Below are 14,751 nucleotides of genomic sequence, written 5' to 3'. Positions count from 1 at the left end.
GGTGGAACAAATTGAGACATCATCTGAGAATAGTTTATCTGAAGAGACTGAAGAAATGATTGGAATATTGAAAGAAAAGAACAGAACACTGATTGATCAACTAAAATCAATGAAAAGAGAACATGAGCATTTCAACACACAGATGACTAGAAATCTTGATGCATTGAGGACAGCCGAGGATAACATAAGAGATATAGAAAGAGAAGAACAATAGCTTGAAGCATTAGTGTCTGAAAAGAATGATGAAATCACAAGGATGACTGGATTTCAAAGTAATCTGTCTGATCAATTAGGTTATGCACATCATGAAGAAAATCTAAAGGAAAATGAGAATCAAGCATTGAAACTTGAACTATCAAGATGGATCGATGAACTTGAAATAGAAAAGAAGTCAAAAGAAACACTGAAGAAAAGTTATGAAGCATCAAAGATGTTGGATGAGCAACTGAATATAAAACGACCCAACAAAGTTGCAGGACTCGGGTTACAAAGGAAAAGACTCTACCGAGAAAGGAATCCACATCACCGAGAGAGGAGAATCATCAAAACAAGCTGGAAACAAGAAGAACATCAAAGGAAGGAAGCCTATTTGCAACTACTGTGGAAAACAAGGACATACTGCCAACATGTGCCAAATCAGAAAAGGTAAGCAACCGAATGTCACTAGGTCTAATGATTATTGTTACAATTGCAATAAGTATGGTCCCACATCTAATCAATGTAGGACAAAGTCTATTAGCAATTATCAGAAGGCAACATTCAAGGGGTTTTGTAAAAATTGCAATAGATATGGACACAGTACCGAGAAGTGTTGGTTTAAGTAGAAGAACTATATGTGGTCTGCACACCGAGCAAATACTAGAAGCTACCAAACTTACATAGATCCTAACTGATAGTATAATGAAGTACCATGGGATTACAATACAAGGATATGGTGTGAATGTTGTGGAAGATATGGACATATAAGTGCCAACTTCTTTATAAGGTTTTGAATGAACAACCGAAGATCATGGAGAAATCCTCGTCTGGCATATTTTCATTGTCACAAAGTTGGACACTTGGCTAGAGATTGCATAGATAAACCCAGAGGAGATACTAAGGAAATAAGAAGCAAATTATAGATGATTTAGAAAAAGAAGGAAAATGTGTCAACTAATGAAGAAAGCACCTTACCTACCAAGTTAGGTACATCTATTTCAAATTAACCGGTCAAGGTATGAAGGGACTACATTCTCTCAAGATTATATCTTAACAGTTCCTATTTTATCATGTACTTAATTCAAAAATCTGCATAGCTAAGATGCAATAGCAAGTTTGAAATTCTATCTAGTCTTTTGGAATACCAGAGAAGTCGATAAATGTAGGAAGCCTATCTAGTCAGTAAAAGCATACAAAGGAAGGTAATCAGTTTAATGGAACCAAGTGCATTTAATTTTTTTTGACCTAACTGCACGGAGCCTGATAAGGTAAAATGTGTACTTAAAGCCTTTTGCATGATCATTTTACACTTACCAAGTTTTCAGAAAGCAGAGCTAAGTGATTCAAAGGTGATCAAACTCCTCCTGAGCAAATTTCAAGGTATTTATTCATCAATCTCAATGCATTTTTCAAGCACATCAACCGATCATATCAGTTGAGAAAACCTGCTTTATATTTATTCAGTGGAAAGCATTTGCTAGTTAAGTTTCGAACCCTAAGCTCTTTCGTTACTAGATATCCAAAGTTTGAAATGGCTCTACAGATTCAAAAACCTATTGTTGTTGAAACCATTGAGAAGCCCTCACTAAAATATTCCTTACCTCCCAAAGTAGCATCCGAACCCAATGATAAAACAACATTTTCTCTCATTCTGGATAGGGTTCTATTGGTTGAGGATGTCAAACTCTACACTTAGTGTGATGTTGAGGAACTAGGTCATATTGAGATCAAGGACATGTATGATGAATTATGCACCAATGGAAATATAGATAGAAAATATGAGCATATCAAAGTCAAGGGATTGACCGAAGCTCTAACCTACCCACAAGTCTTCAAACCCCAGTGTGTTAAATTTGTTTTGAGCAGAGTTCATGATGACTTTATGTGGTTAGAGGAGCAACCATTCAAAATCACCAAGGAAATCATCCACTTAATCACCAAATACCCTATATTTGACCATGCCCGAGCTCAGAAAATGATTTCATAGAAAGAATTGATCACTTTAACCGGAGTTGAATCTAATTGCAGAGGTCTAAAATTGAATAATATTATAGATGTAGAGCTGAAGTTTGCAATTAGAGTCATAGGTTATTGTTTCTTTCAATCAGCAAGGGAAAATAGTGTACCATGTGCAGTTGTTGATTTAGCATACAAAATTATGAAAAAGGGTATGAAGATTGACCTATGCGATGTGTTGTTGAAAAATCTTTTTGAAAATCTCAACACCATGAGGAAGCTGAAGAAGAACAACTCGACAAACACACTAAAGTTTGGGTCACTCTTAGTATGCATGTTTTTCTATTTTCAGAAATTCTTTCCATCAGTTGGTAATGTAGTTTGGGAGCTACACCGACCAATCACCCATCAAATAAATGACTTCATTAGTCAACTAGGTGATAACTTCAATGAGATAATGGATGATTACTTTAGCAAATTTCAGGAAAAGATGCATAACAGGCACAAAATACCACCCCAGTTAGTGGAGAAATACAAGGATAATATATGTTTTGAAGTGGACATCGACTACTGTTATGTCAATGCAGTAGAACCAAGAACTCAATCCTTACCGCCTATGGGTTATGAGATTGATTCTGACATTACGCAATAGAAGATAGGTAGCAGATAGATGCCTTTCTTGTACTTCCAAGGCATGCTACTGAGATCGGGTACGATACCTATGAAGAGGTCAAAGAAAAAGTTAAGATGAGAATTGTGGTACCTAAGGCTACAAGGAAAGCAACCAAAATGATCAAATTATTAACAGAGAAATTTGGAGAAGATTCTTCCTCCACTCCTGTCAAGAGCAATCAAGTCATCACCGAGGAGGAATCTGAAGCCCAAGAAGTAGCAATTACATTGAGCACCGAGTTTCCAAAAGGCAAAATTTTGAAAAGGAAGAAATAGGATACATCACATGTATCACCTACTCCTCCAGTGAAGCACCCCAATACTAGATCATCTGTAGTGTCACCGAGTAAGAAGCAAAAAAATGTTACAATACCCAAGGTAACAAAAACTTATAAGAAGTCTACTTGGAGACTCATTTTGAATAAAGAGTCAAGTGACACCGAATCTAAAGACGTAAGTAAATTTCAGATTGTTAAGAGCACAAAGAATGATGTACATAGTGTTGATAGTTTTTGTACAAATCTGAAACAATATGGTGGATTTGGAGCATTCAGATATGTAAAGTATGAATCCAGAACTGATGTAGAAAAGAGGCAAATTGAAGAAGTTGTAATTTGCACACTTCTTAAATTCCAATTAGTCCCATTGGAAGTAACTAATTCTCTTCCAAAAGCATTGTACTTACACATTGATAACAGGTGGAAATATGCTATGGACTCAGAAAAACAGATAAGAGAAAGAAGTCTGGTACATCTCTCTCTAGACATGTCGGTAGATGAGATAAGTGAACATCTGAAAAACTACCAGACAAACTTCCTAGTCAAGCAAAGAGCCTTGAAACTGATGAATGGCCTTTATCTTGAAGTAGAGAAAGAGAAAAGAAAAATAGCAAGAAATTTTTTGAATCAAGAGTGTTGATGAGCAAGGTGAAGTTGAAATAGTTGATATCACCCAATAAGATCCTATTTGTACTATACAACTTGATGAGGATATCATGGACACAGAGGTACAGGAACAGGAGATGATAGAAGGGAATACCTATGCCAAAATGGTATCAAGTGAATCAGTTTTGGAAAAGGTCAAGTCCTATCCTCCGGTAACTTAGCCTGTTTCAACCGAGACACCTCAGGACACTGAACAAGGCAAAGAGGGTCAACAATCTACCAAAGGAGAAGATACTTCTCAGACCACTGGGGAATAGTCTTCTCAAGCCCCAACAAGCACTAAAATAGTTTCCACTGAGACCCCAAGCAAGGAATCACCGAAGGCTACATCTAAGGCTAAAGAAACTGACAAAAGTGTTACCTCTACCGAAAAACCTACTAAGGGTGAACAAGCCTCCCAAGCCATTGTACTGGTTCAACTGATGAAAGCCTCATCATCTAAGGAGAAGAAAATGAAGAAGCATAGTTTCAAGCTAGATCTGTCAAAGTTGATTGTGTTGCTAAATGTAGACATTTCAAAACTAAAAGGGCAAGCACTCATTGAATTCAGGGAACTATGCAAAGCCAAAGCAGAACAAGACAGACAAATGGTTATATAGAAGAAAAACAAAGTACTCTAGAAGGTTAAAGCATTATTAACAAAAATGCTACCTAAAGCTATCGTGACACAAGATGCAGCCATCCATATTCAACTGGATGAACTCCTCACTAAAATAGAAGCATCTAGAGTAGATGCATCTGAGTACCTGAGCAAATTGAAGGACAAAGAGCTCACTGCCAAAATGATTGAAGAGGTATAGAAAGCCATTGCTATCAGTAAAGTTAAGCTAGCCGAACTCATTGCTGAGTTGTCCCCTCAACTCAAATATATTCTTTATTTATTTCAAAAGTTCTGTACATTTTCTTTATTCATTAAAGATATCAAGAATAAAACCAAAGTTATTGAAAAAGAGATCACCGATCTCTCAAATAAGTTGACCACTGAGCCCAATTCTATTCAGAATTTCTATACCAAGTTACAATCTCTCATGGCTCAACAATTGGAACTTCAGAATGAAGAGCACAAAATAAGAACAAATGTCATGACTCTTCAAACCTTATTCATTCCACACTTGTCCTCTGTCCAAGAGCAGATTAGCCGAGCTACCTATTTATCTTCTCAACAAGAGGGAAGCACTTTACATGGTCTAATTTCACTGTTAGCTGATATTACAGCCCAGAATTCCCTAATGGATAGTGTCAAGAGTGCCCTTACCAATGCTGTCACCGATGCTCGAACTAAGTACAAATCTATTTTTGATCAGTTGCCTCCACCAAATGGTAACTAGTTTTAATGTTTGTCAAAAAGGGGGAGTATAGTGTATACAAGAGGAAGTATGCCAAGCAGACCGGATGTACAAGTAATTTTGATAGGGGGAGCAGTGAACACCGAGTAGTGAATACAGAATAGTAAAGTTGCATGCAAAATTAGAGTTATGTATAGTATATTGATAAGGGGAGTATATCTGAGTATACTATTTATTGACAATTGTATATACTATCAGTTTAGTCAAATTTCGTAAGTATATAGATTTTTGTGTTATGACTTTGAAAGGAGTTTTGTCAAACATTTCAACTAATGTCAAAAGGGGAGATTGTTACTATTTACTAAGTTGTCATTAGTTTTATGTCCAAAGTCATCCTATATACTCTACTCGGTTAATACTACTAAAATACTCAGTTGGTAAGCACTAAAGTAGTCGGTTATAGAAGAAAGAAGTCACAAAGTTTAGTATACACTGTGTTGTCTACCGAGTAATGCTCTATGTCTACCGAGCAGCAAAGATGGTATACCGAGTTAATATGAACCGAGTGAAATGTGTTACCAGATTCATTGAACCTGGACACATATGTGGAAACGTGTTACAAGATCAAGGAACAGGGAACCGTTATCACATAGGAAATTACACCTTAACATTTTGTATGATTTTGAGGATATCTATCCAATGAAATAATTTGTATGGTTATTCATTTGATGAATCATGTTTGTAAGATCGAAGCATGAACAGATCACCATCATAAGAGATCTATTTATACAACATGAAATGAGGATCAAGAGGCATGATGCAAGACATGTGTGATAGATAAGCTAAAAGGAAAAATCATAAGAAAGCACAATGTGTTGTGACTGTTACGACTGACAGAGATATTTAGAGGTCACTGAGAAAGATTTCAGAGAACAGTTAAGGAATAGAGTAAACAAAAGGGTTTACCGAGTTGATTTATCAATTACTGAGGTATGCTATGAGCAAGGTAATTTCATATTGAGCACATAGAATCTACTATAACATTTCAAATGTAAAGTTGTAGATATTTTGTAAATATTTTGATTGTATTATTTTGAGTTGTAAGAGAAACCTTTAACAAGGTAAAAGACTCCAACAAAGTCTATAAATTGTAAATCCTTTAACCAGGTACAACATTTAGTATAAGTGTTGTAAAATCCTTTAGCAAGGTAGATCTAAAGATCTTGATACTCCTAACAGGGTAAGCTATCAGAAATAGCTAAACATGTAGCTCTAACCGAGCAACCTTTATTATTGTAGTAGTGAAGTTGTGGGTGCCATCCCCACTACAATTTTTCTCTCTAACAAAGAGTTTCTGTGTAACCAAAATATATGTGTTATGGAGTGAAACATGTATGAATGTTATTTATATGTTTTAGCTTTATATTATGTTTCAGCAATATTTAGTTTATGCTCAACAGTAAAGTTTCTGTTGAAGAAAAGTTTTAAAGTATTGATTCACCCCTCCCCTCTCAGTACATTAGCTTTCCATATTGGACCTAATAATTTATGTGGCTATTAAAGATGGACCAGATGAAGAAAGGTATGAAGAAAAAGCCCTAATATCTCACATAAATAATAATGATTCCTGGATCATAGATAGTGGATGCTCTCATCACATGACAGGTGATAAACACAAGTTTGTTAAATTAGAAGATTATGATGGAGGTTATGTAAGATTTGGTAATGATGTACCATGTCTAACACAGGCACAGAATGTCCTTGACACAGGCGTAGAATGTCTGACAAAGGCGCAAAATGCTTGACACAGGTGCAAAAGTTCCCAGAAAACCCTACACTACCCTGTTTCTTGGGTTTTTGACCTGTAAATCAACTCAAAAGCATGATTAGGGGGTTAGTCCACATCGGGTTCACCAATTAATGTAGCTAGGAAATCGGAAATCATCAAAGCAAATCGATATACTAATCTAGCTCAATCACAAAAGCAGATTGCAATGATCAATCCTAACACACTCAATAAAGACATGAAAAGCAAAACATTCAAAACTAAAAACTAAGCAAACCAGATGCAGATCTGAATGTCTCCTTCATGCGGGTCCATTGTCCTTCTTTCTTCTTCAAATAGCCTTTATTTGTGGATCTCACCTTCAAGTGCATAAACCTAATGTGAAAGCAAGATTGACATTGGCACAAGAATACTCAAAGCGTGATTGATTCGACAAAGTAATTCAAACAAGTGATTATTAGGCGAGATTGAAGAAATTCATCCAATTAATAGACAAATTGGAGAAATGATCAAATTAGCAAGATTCAATTCAAATGGAAATTGTAAATCAAAAATGTCAATTATGACAAATTATGACAAATTATGCACTTTCTATGCAAAATTGATTGATTGATAATTCATGACAAAATTATGACAAATTTCTATGTCAAGATTGATTGATTGTCAATTATGACAAATTATGACAAATTGAAATGTCATTCCCATGAAATTAGGAGAAAAATAGGAGAGAATTGAAATTAGGAATTAGAAAATTAGAAAATTAGAAAAAGAGGAAAATTAGGAATTAAGATAAATTAGGTGAATTAATTAATAATTTGTCATTTATTAATTAATTCACAAAAAGAGGAATAATTAGCCAATTAAATGAACATTTAATTGCGATGAGAAGACTTAGGATAAATAAATAATTTATTAATCCTAAAGGGAGAAATGACAAACAAGGTTAAATGATTAAATCACGAAACCCTAGAAGATGAATTAGCAATGAAAGGATGACAATTAGGTCTTGATGAAAGATAATTGACTCGATCATGACTCTGATTAACAAAGGACCAATGTGATAAATGATTTGATTGATAAATGCGCCAATTGACAAGGACCAATGACAAATTGATCCAAATTGACATGATTGAGAAGGATGACGATCGATGACAAATCGATCGCAAAAATGACAAAATTGACAAGAAGACAAGGATCAATGACAAAATAGATTGCAAAACGACAAGATTGAAAATGACAACGATTGATGACAAATCGATCGTATGATGACAAGATTGAAAAGAGGACAAAACCCTAATTAGGATTGACGATGTCCAAAATGATGACAAATTAGCATGCACATTGATGCGACAATATAAGATTGACCAAAATCATGACTGAAGATTGCTATCGACAAGACCAAATTCTAGAGCAAGACAACTGAAGAATGCAAAAGAAAGACTTGATGCTTGCAAATGATAAAGACCAAGTGCATGACATAGGAGAAATGTTAATGCGATGCAAAAACCCTAAAATAAGGCAATGCGTAAATGTTAAAGTATGATTCCGCAAGCGTTGACCATTTTTAGGTGTCTACATTTTGCCCCTCTTTGAGACAATGCGATTTTAAGCATTGTTTCAAATTAAAATGCCCCAGACAATAACAATGACATATGCATGCCCCCTCGAGGAATTGGCTGGAAAAATCCGGAAAAGAGGCCAAGTGATCGATAAGAATGATAGAAGACGATAGGTTCAAATGGATAAAACGGACTACCAAGATTGACGGAAGAAATGTTAGTAAGAAGAAATTAGACAGAGGACAATTCGAGATGAAGGAAAACTTACTTTCACAAATCCACATAAGTAGGTGAGAACCTTTATTTAATGTAGCAAAGCGGATGTAGAGCATCATGGCATTGAAGGCCAGAGCTGAAATGCAACCCTTTTTGCAAAAGACAGACACATCACAGACAAACAACAATCACAACAAACAAAAAAAAGAAAAGGACCATGAACCATCCCAGTCACTCTAAATCACTTAGTGACATCATCGAGAAACATAGGAACATGATCGAAGCCAAAGATAAATCCGTAAAAAGATAAGATGCACAAATTCCAACAAGTCAAACAAACATCTTGATCTTCATTGTCAAAAGTTGAAAGTGCTGATAGGACGATCAAGCGGTCTGGTTTCAGGACATGCGGTACCCCGTCTAAGACAGGACACAGTCTGGTTTTGAGTATACCACACCCTGTATAAGACCCATGATAGTAGAGATAAGGACAAATGATTTTGATGTTGATTGATATGACAATTTTGATCAGTTGGAATGTCTGGTTTGATTGAAAAAGTTCATCTGTTAACGCATGATTTCATTAAAGCACAATGTATGATTGCATGTCGTTGGAGGGATGCTCAGTGATCTGTCTATGCACAAAGGGATCATTTATTGACAAAATGCAAAATGCTTATTTTTGGATTTTAATGTTTTGAAATGTTTTTGTGTTCATTTTTCAGGACTTTATATGACTTTTTAGGGATTTTTTCAGAACATTATTTGATTTTTTTGAATTATTTCAGGACATTTTTCAATTTTTTTGGATTATTTCAAGACATTTTTCAATTTTTTTTGAATTATTTCAGGACATTTTTCAATTTTTTTTGAATTATTTTAGGACATTTTTCAATTTTTTTGAATTATTTCAAGACATTTTTCAATGTTTTTGAATTATTTCAAGACATTTTTCAATTTTTTTGAATTATTTCAGGACATTTTTCAATTTTTTTGAATTATTTCAAGACATTTTTCAATTTTTTTTGAATTATTTCAGGACATTTTTCAATTTTTTTGAATTATTTCAGGACATTTTTCAATTTAGAAGCTCTAGTGATTGATCATGACAAAGGGAGCATACCCAATGCACATCAGAAAGACATATATAGAAGCCCGAACCGGAATGTATGCACAAGAAACAGAGTATGCAAGACAATGATGTTGACCGATCACAGGCCTGGAACAGAACATTGGGTCAAGACAAAGATAGACATGATAAACCGGCCGAGAGAAAGCATAGCTAGAGGTCATGATAGATGATGGAGCAATGATCTTGTTACACATGGTGCTTGTTTGCCAGGTTTTCACCATGGTACTTGCCCAAAGCGCCTGTTTGCCAGGTTTTCACTAGAGGGCGAATCATTTTTCTTTACTTTTTTGCTCTTTTTCCCTTTTGCTTTTTTTTTTTCACTTTTTTTGCTATTTTAATTTTTTTGTATTTTTTCAGGATCATACTTCAAGAAGTGTTGATAGAAAATTATGCCCAATACTTGCAAAGATGCATGTTGTTTACAGGATCAGACATAGGTTCACCTTCTGGTGTGGCAAGCTGATATGCCCTCGAGCCATAGGCTGCAGTCACTATGAAAGGCCCAGCCTAATTAGGTTCAAACTTACCTTTGATGATGTTAGTAGACTGTGCATTCTTCGGCTTTGCCTTTAAAACCAGATCTCCCACTTCAAAGTGTCACCCTTTGACCTTCTTATTATAAGAGCGACGGAGATGGTTTTGATACGCTTGCAAATATGTCAGGGCTGTCTGACATTTCTCATCTAACATCTCAAGCTGATGCAACCGAGAGACTCTGTGCATCTCATCATCAATTAGATGTTGCAAGGAAACACGCAAGGAAGGAATCTCCACTTCCAAGGGTAAAATGGCTTCCGCACCATACACCAAGGAATAAGGTGTTGCACCAGTAGGTGTGCGGATAGAAGTGCGATAAGCCCATAGTGCTGGATTCAACTAAACATGCCAATCTCAACCAACGTCATTGACAACCTTTTTCAAGATCTTGATAATGGTTTTATTTGATGCTTCGGCTTGACCATTACCCTGTGGATAGTATGAATTGGAGAAACGGTGTTGGATATGAAACTTTTCACAGAGTTCCTTGACATCTTTATTCTTGAAGGGACGACCATTATCTATGACTATGGAAAGGGGAACCCCATACCGGCATATGATATAATTCAGTAGGAATTTTGAAATTTGCACACCAGTGATATAGGTCATGGGGATAGCCTCGATCCATTTTGTAAAATACTCTATGGCTGTAATGATAAACTTGTGTCCATTTGCAGATGTCGGGTGAATCTTGCCAATAAGATCCAATCCCAATTGAGAAAAGGGCCACAAAGATATGACAGAATGAAGCTCTTGGGCTGGTGCATGAATATAGTTTCCATGGATCTGGCATTTGTAGCACTTCTTAACAAAATCATGAACATCCTTTTCCAGAGTGGGCCAATAATACCCAACATGAATCAACTTTCTGGCTAAGCTCAGACCATTGAAATGGCCCCCACATATACCATCGTGAACCTCATGTAAAGTTGTTTGTGCTTCGTCAGAATCCAAACACCTGAGGAGGGTATGGTCAAAGGAATGACGGTAAAGGGTGTCGATAATGATGACATATTTGGCTGTCTATCGGATGAAGGCTCAGCATTGGTTAGCAGAAAGGTTAGGTGGTAAGGTTTGGGATTTCAAATATTGATATATATCATTGTACCACGGGGAGTTGGGACCAACAAGAATGCACATCACATCTGCTGTCGGAATGTCAAAAGAAGGAACCAGCAACTGTTCAACTAAAAATTCACATTTGTCCATATTGTGGGGCATATTCAACATGGAAGGAATCATAGCCATCGCATCTGCCAACTTGTTTTGCATTCTTGGAACTTGATTGAAATGGATAGTCATGAATTTTGTCTTGAAGAAGTCTACCATATGCTTATAGGGAATAAGCTTTTCATCTTTTGTTTCGTAGTCATCATTCACTTGTCGGATGACTAATTGAGAATCTCCATAGACTTGCAAATGTGTGATATTCCAATGGACCGCTACTCAGAGTCTTGTGACCAGTGCTTCATACTCTGCAATGTTATTGGTATAATGAAAAGTGATTCTGTAGGACTTGGGAATAGCATCACCTTGAGGGGTGACAAACAAGATGCCTGCTCCAGACCCGAACTTGGTATGGGATCCATCAAAGTATAGCTTCCATTCATTAGAAGATGTGAGAGCAAAGACTGATTCATCTAGAAAATCGGTCAACATGGGATGATCATCATAAATAGGAGCCTCTACAAGTTGATCTGCTATGACTTGTCCTTTTATCGCCTTTCGTTCCATATACTCAATATCAAATTCACTGAGGATCATAACCCACTTTGCTAGGCGACCCATCAAAGCTGCTCTGCTAAGCAAGTATTTTAGGGGATCAATTTTTGCAACCAACAATGTTTGGTGATTTAACATATAATGTCGGAGCTTCTGTGTTGCAAATACTATTGCTAAGCATGCCCTTTCAATAGTTGAATAATTCAGCTCATAGCCTACTAGTGTCCGGCTAATATAATAAATAGCTCACTCTTTTCCATTCTCATCCTGTTGGGCCAAGAGAACTCCTAGTGCCGTTTCAGTTGCAGAAATATACAATATAAATGGCTTTCTTTCTATAGGAGGCATTAGAATAGGCAGCGATAGCAAATAGTCTTTGAGAGCTTGAAAGGCTGATTGACATTGCTCAGTCCATTTAAAAGCGACACCTTTATGCAATAGATGTTGGAATGGATGACATTTGTCAGCCAACTGAGCTATGAAGTGATGGATTGACTATAGCTTTCCTTGTAGACTTCTTAATTGCCGGAGATTGGAAGGTGGAGGCATATCCATTATTGCTTTAACCTTGGCAGGGTCAACCTCAATGCCTCTATGAGAAACAATGTACCTTAGTAATTTGCCAACTATGACACCAAAGACACACTTCTTTGGATTGAGTCTGAGCTTGTAGGTCTCCATTTGGTCAAAGATTGGGCCCAGGATGGCTAGATGACTATCTCTTGTGACAGATTTGCATAATAAGTCATCAACATAGTCCTCCATCAAAGTATGCATGAAATCATGGAAAATTGTCGTCATTGCTCTTTGATATGTTGCGCCTGCATTTTTAAGACCAAAGGGCATCACATTCCAATAGTAAGTACCCCAAGCACATATGAACATGCAGTCTTATGCTGATCTTCAGGAGCAATGCAAATTTGGTTATAGCCGGAGAAATTATCCATCAATGAAAGCATCTCATATCCAGCAATCATGTCAACTATGATGTCGATATTTGGCAATGGAAAATCATCTTTAGGGCATGCTTTATTGAGATCCCTAAAATCTGTACAGATTCTAATGCCCCCAGTTACTTTACTAACTGGTACTAAATTTGAAATCTAGTCTGCATAATCGATGGGTCTGATAAAGCCCACATCCAGTAGTTTTTTCAGTTCTACCTTTACCGAAAGAGCCACCTGGGGATGCATCTTTCTAAGTTTCTGTTTGACAAGCTTGGCATCTACTTTTAATGGCAAATGATGAAGGACTAATTCTAGATCAAGGCTGGGCATATCTGCATAGGACCATGCAAAGCTGATCTTCTTCTCAAGAAAGAAATTGACAAAATCTATCTTTTCCTGTTGTGATAGAGAAGCAACAAAATGAATGACCTTAGGGTTGTCAGGTGTACCCAAATTGATTTCTTCAGTCATTTCCATGAGCAATGTTGATTTATCCTAACTTGATAGGGGTATGTCCACTCTTCCACCTTTGGGCGCCTCAAAGAGGTTTTCACCCATAGGTATGTCTTTTATTTTTACTTTTGTATGATCAGAGAGTGCCTTACGGTTTTCACTCAAAGATCTATTCTTTTGATTTTTTACTTTTTCTTTTCTTTTTTCATTTTGATGACTAGAAGATGGAGTTGACTCCCCAAAATATGCTGTGGAATCTAGGTCAATAGCAAATCCTACCTTATGATCACCTTGCGGTATGCCTTCCCGTAGTCCAAGGAATTCTACAATTGCTTCGTCATTTTGAAAACAGTCCAATGTGAGTGGTTCTTGTTGGTCATGTTGGATAAGTTGGGGATAGATGAGGGGCATGTCATCATCAGTTTTTAGGAGAGAGAGAGCTGATATGGTAAAGATGTAAACATCTATGGTATCACTGTCTGAACTACTTGTATCTGATTCGGAGCTTGGATCCCAAAATGACTCTATCCAAGCATTAGGACATGTTTTGGAAAGAGGAGTTATTTCATGTTTTTCTTCCATAGGCAAATTATCAGGGTCAAGGAAAATATTGTCAAGGGCATAGGAGCTAGAAGAAAAAGAACTCCACTCCTGTTCATTGGAATCAGTTTCAGGTCGGGTATCCTCAGGTGTTATTTCATCATTAGAGTCATGGCCTTTTCCATACGTGGTCACTTTGGTAGATGAGGATCCAATTCGCAATGGTACAAAACCTAACCCTAAAGTTGGAGGTCACATCTTGGGTATAACAGGTTCTAGCCTTCCATTGTTGTTCAGGCCCAAGCCACTGCAGCTGTCATATCCTTTCTTTTGCAGCATAGTAAATCCTTTTCCGTATCATTCCACTGGCAACCTGACAGGTGGGGTCTCAGTTGGATCCTTATAAAGACAATCTATGACATCATCATCTAAAGTTTCTTTGTCAAGTTCAACCCATCTTGTAAATGTAGTGGGAGGCTGATATTGAATAACCACCTTAGGTTCCTTTTGCAACAAATGCAGTTTGCCATATGATTTTGGAGATATTGGTAAATTCCTGATGAGGAATGTTTGATCCATTGAATATTCTCCACATCCTTGGTCCTGTATCTTCAATTTTCCTTTGACAACATCTAACAATTCATTAGGATCCACATAACTATGTGATTTGGCTTATCTATTGACGGGGACTTTCTATTGAGGGGTATCCTTTAGAGTAGCACAAAATTGAAATGTATTAGGATCTCCTGGAATTTTTATCTTAGTTCCATTGTAAGGATATTTTAAACATTGATGATAGGTGG

The sequence above is a fragment of the Cryptomeria japonica genome, chromosome 8, assembly GCF_030272615.1.
Source record: "Cryptomeria japonica chromosome 8, Sugi_1.0, whole genome shotgun sequence".
NCBI lineage: Eukaryota > Viridiplantae > Streptophyta > Pinopsida > Cupressales > Cupressaceae > Cryptomeria > Cryptomeria japonica.
This window is presented reverse-complemented; position numbering follows the sequence as displayed.